This window comes from Schistocerca gregaria, unplaced genomic scaffold (genome assembly GCF_023897955.1).
Source record: "Schistocerca gregaria isolate iqSchGreg1 unplaced genomic scaffold, iqSchGreg1.2 ptg001061l, whole genome shotgun sequence".
Classification (NCBI taxonomy): domain Eukaryota; kingdom Metazoa; phylum Arthropoda; class Insecta; order Orthoptera; family Acrididae; genus Schistocerca; species Schistocerca gregaria.
This window is the reverse complement of record NW_026062406.1, coordinates 47,501-52,500: the sequence shown is the minus strand read 5'-3', so window position 1 is coordinate 52,500 and position 5,000 is coordinate 47,501. Positions and strand designations below refer to the sequence as shown.

The 5,000-nt window shown below is 53.4% G+C and overlaps 1 non-coding gene across 1 annotated transcript in view; it reads left to right on the top strand.

The window, feature by feature from the left end:
• Positions 1-3,732: 3,732 nt before the first annotated feature.
• LOC126327830 (small subunit ribosomal RNA) overlaps positions 3,733-5,000 on the top strand; it is a 1,893-nt gene continuing 625 nt past the window's right edge. Inside the window, exon 1 of the ribosomal RNA XR_007561510.1 lies at positions 3,733-5,000. This exon is cut by the window's right edge and continues 625 nt beyond it. This is a non-coding gene — a ribosomal RNA (small subunit ribosomal RNA).

The window sequence follows — 5,000 nt, the reverse complement described above, 5'->3', positions numbered from 1 at the left end:
TGGTGGAAGGTAAGCATTCTGCTTTACATCAGTACATAACTAATATTTCAGTCGTCTGACGTCCCTCCTTAGTAAATGATGCAGGACCACATACATAGATGATACATACTGTAAACTGGGGAGGACAGTGTGAACCGCACTCGACCCAGTCACCCTATCTCACAGTCCACTCTGTGTGTAACAAAGCGAAAGCACCAAAGCACTATCGTTCAACAACATCCATTTTATCCTCGCTGCCACAGGACACTATCCAAACAACGACAAGAGGAACGTCACGTCCACTAATAAGACAGAATGTCTCACATCACCCGCAAACAACGCAGCTCAAATCAGCCAGCAACACCCACAGTGGTCCACCCAGTATCAACACAGGACGCAACGCCACGCCACAACACAAAAGGTACAAGTAATAAAATACCCTTTGGCCACACCCCTTATAAAGGCATCGAACCAACCCACCACCTGACACCAGCCAAACGTACATCCTGATTTGACACATCTCTGGCAACCTAACCCACGTTGGCCCTTAACCTAACCCACGTTGGCCCTTAACCTAACCCACGTTGGCCCTTAACCTAACCCACGTTGGCCCTTAACCTAACCCACGTTGGCCCTTAACCTAACCCACGTTGGCCCTTAACCTAACCCACGTTGGCCCTTAACCTAACCCACGTTGGCCCTTAACCTAACCCACGTTGGCCCTTAACCTAACCCACGTTGGCCCTTAACCTAACCCACGTTGGCCCTTAACCTAACCCACGTTGGCCCTTAACCTAACCCACGTTGGCCCTTAACCTAACCCACGTTGGCCCTTAACCTAACCCACGTTGGCCCTTAACCTAACCCACGTTGGCCCTTAACCTAACCCACGTTGGCCCCTAACCTAACCCACGTTGGCCCCTAACCTAACCCACGTTGGCCCCTAACCTAACCCACGTTGGCCCCTAACCTAACCCACGTTGGCCCCTAACCTAACCCACGTTGGCCCCTAACCTAACCCACGTTGGCCCCTAACCTAACCCACGTTGGCCCCTAACCTAACCCACGTTGGCCCCTAACCTAACCCACGTTGGCCCCTAACCTAACCCACGTTGGCCCCTAACCTAACCCACGTTGGCCCCTAACCTAACCCACGTTGGCCCCTAACCTAACCCACGTTGGCCCCTAACCTAACCCACGTTGGCCCCTAACCTAACCCACGCTGCACCTTAACCTAAGTTACGCTGCACCTTAACCTAAGTTACGCTGCACCTTAACCTAAGTTACGCTGCACCTTAACCTAAGTTACGCTGCACCTTAACCTAAGTTACGCTGCACCTTAACCTAAGTTACGCTGCACCTTAACCTAAGTTACGCTGCACCTTAACCTAACTTACACTGCACCTTAACCTAACTTACACTGCACCTTAACCTAAGTTACACTGCACCTTAACCTAAGTTACACTGCACCTTAACCTAAGTTACACTGCACCTTAACCTAAGTTACACTGCACCTTAACCTAAGTTACACTGCACCTTAACCTAAGTTACACTGCACCTTAACCTAAGTTACACTGCACCTTAACCTAAGTTACACTGCACCTTAACCTAAGTTACACTGCACCTTAACCTAAGTTACACTGCACCTTAACCTAAGTTACACTGCACCTTAACCTAAGTTACACTGCACCTTAACCTAACTTACACTGCACCTTAACCTAACTTACACTGCACCTTAACCTAACTTACACTGCACCTTAACCTAACTTACACTGCACCTTAACCTAACTTACACTGCACCTTAACCTAACTTACACTGCACCTTAACCTAACTTACACTGCACCTTAACCTAACTTACACTGCACCTTAACCTAACTTACACTGCACCTTAACCTAACTTACACTGCACCTTAACTGTCACATGTAACGTCACAGGAATGTAGCTTTGCCTAACAGCAACCCTCTGAACATAGTTCACTGCTTGGATCCTCTGGTGTCATGTGTATTTCTTGATGCCATGGTGCGTACCCTCACATAAAGGTCTTTCGAGTGTTGCGTACTTTCTACACAGTCCCGCTAACCACTGGAAGGGTGTACCGCTACAGAACGAATATCGCCCTCCCCTCCTGCCCTTCCAAGCTGGTCGGTCAGGCGTTTGTTTGTGAAATGAGCCTTGCAGCTGTTCAGTTGCATTCGGTTGTCGATGCAGTCAGTGTACGTTGTGGTACGGCCTGTGTGGACTGTCCGCTGATGTACGCGTAACCCACACTGATCATCCGTCGTTACGTACTGAGTGACATAATGTGGCACATGCTTGACCGTACACCGGCTGCGCCCTACAATGGCGAATCATAAGGGCCATATGTTGTGCACGATGCTACTTGTCTCGTCTCCCCATTACAGCGAGATTGCACTGTTGTACGCCGTACAGACATGTGGTAAGTAGGTACGGACGAAAGTATTGCATGTTGGCCCCCCCCCCCCCTCCTCCCTCTGCCGGGAATCAGCGTGAGCCGTCTGTTGATGTAGCGACGAGGGTTTTCCTATTTAATCGTATTGCCCCACACAACATGATAGCACGGTGGACCGCGTTCCACATCTGCGACATGCTACAGAGGCCGGTTGACAGTCGACCGCGCAAGGGACATTGCACACGTGCGCGGACCATCTTCCACGTGTTCTCTCGTGTACATGCCGCAGTGTGTATGTGGGCTGATGTAGCGTGTCGTGACACATAACATGCAGGCATGCCAGAATCGTAGATTTCGCAAATGTAGATTGACGTATACGTTTGCTGCCAAAGATCCGCAAATGAACTGGAAATCAGTTGTTGAGCGGTTGTTCGCGCTGCAGGTGCATCGGTGATAGCGACGATCGGTACATCTGTGAACCGGTTGTTTCGGCGGTACCCGCCATGCCCCCGAACCTGAGTTGGCCATGTGGGTATGAAGCGATACGAGGCTGTGGCTTGGCGGGACAGTCCCCGGCCGGTGAGGGGGGGCCGCCCGGCGTGCTGGCCGCGCGCTGCGTGAGCGCACGCACTACAGCCGGCTGGTGGGGGGCGCCCAGTGGCAGGAGCGCCGGCCGACGGGCCCGGCTGGCGTCCCAGCTATGCGCCGGCGCACCCTGCGCGCGGCGCCAGGCGGCCAAAGTGGGTTCTGCCGAGCCCGGTGCGAAGCGCGGTGGACATCTGCAGTGTGCTGGTCCGATTGCGGACTGTGTGCGTTGAGGATGCGCCGCCGCCCGGCACTCGGCGTCGCGACGCCGTCTGCTGCTCGGTCGCCCCCAGCGGTTCTCGCAGGTGGTTTGTATCGCAGCTCTGCGGACGTGTTGGCGCGTGCGCTGTGCTGGGAGAGTTCGCTTCTGCACCCAAGTGGGGCTTTGCCCTTCTGTGGCGCTGGCGTTGGAGCTGCCGGTCACCGTAGGTGGCGCGTGTTGTTTCCCGCCGGCAATGCCACGACAGCACGCTCCCGGGCCTCTGTCGGCAGCGGCAAGCTCAGTTGGGAGCACGGGTGTTCGCACTGAAAGCGTCTACTCGCCTATCTCCGGGCGATTGCGCCTCTCTCGAACCCGACCAAGTACTTAGGACGGCGCTGCGCGCCGCCGGGACCTGAGAGGGTTTCGAGGTGTATCGTGCAGGGGAGCTCAGCCTCCTCCTGTTTGCAGAATAATTGAGCGGACGCTTGCGTGTTCGCGCGGGCCCTCGGGACACACTCCCGGGCGGCCGGCTGCTCAGCTCTCGTTGACGCAGCTCCCTGGTTGATCCTGCCAGTAGTCATATGCTTGTCTCAAAGATTAAGCCATGCATGTCTCAGTACAAGCCGCATTAAGGTGAAACCGCGAATGGCTCATTAAATCAGTTATGGTTCCTTAGATCGTACCCACGTTACTTGGATAACTGTGGTAATTCTAGAGCTAATACATGCAAACAGAGTCCCGACCAGAGATGGAAGGGACGCTTTTATTAGATCAAAACCAATCGGATTGGCTCGTCTGGTCCGTTTGCCTTGGTGACTCTGAATAACTTTGGGCTGATCGCACGGTCCTCGTACCGGCGACGCATCTTTCAAATGTCTGCCTTATCAACTGTCGATGGTAGGTTCTGCGCCTACCATGGTTGTAACGGGTAACGGGGAATCAGGGTTCGATTCCGGAGAGGGAGCCTGAGAAACGGCTACCACATCCAAGGAAGGCAGCAGGCGCGCAAATTACCCACTCCCGGCACGGGGAGGTAGTGACGAAAAATAACGATACGGGACTCATCCGAGGCCCCGTAATCGGAATGAGTACACTTTAAATCCTTTAACGAGTATCTATTGGAGGGCAAGTCTGGTGCCAGCAGCCGCGGTAATTCCAGCTCCAATAGCGTATATTAAAGTTGTTGCGGTTAAAAAGCTCGTAGTTGGATTTGTGTCCCACGCTGTTGGTTCACCGCCCGTCGGTGTTTAACTGGCATGTATCGTGGGACGTCCTGCCGGTGGGGCGAGCCGAAGGCGTGCTTGCGCGTCCCGAGGCGGACCCCGTTGAAATCCTACCAGGGTGCTCTTAGTTGAGTGTCTCGGTGGGCCGGCACGTTTACTTTGAACAAATTAGAGTGCTTAAAGCAGGCAAGCCCGCCTGAATACTGTGTGCATGGAATAATGGAATAGGACCTCGGTTCTATTTTGTTGGTTTTCGGAACCCGAGGTAATGATTAATAGGGACAGGCGGGGGCATTCGTATTGCGACGTTAGAGGTGAAATTCTTGGATCGTCGCAAGACGAACAGAAGCGAAAGCATTTGCCAAGTATGTTTTCATTAATCAAGAACGAAAGTTAGAGGTTCGAAGGCGATCAGATACCGCCCTAGTTCTAACCATAAACGATGCCAGCCAGCGATCCGCCGCAGTTCCTCCGATGACTCGGCGGGCAGCCTCCGGGAAACCAAAGCTTTTGGGTTCCGGGGGAAGTATGGTTGCAAAGCTGAAACTTAAAGGAATTGACGGAAGGGCACCACCAGGAGTGGAGCCTGCGGCTTAATT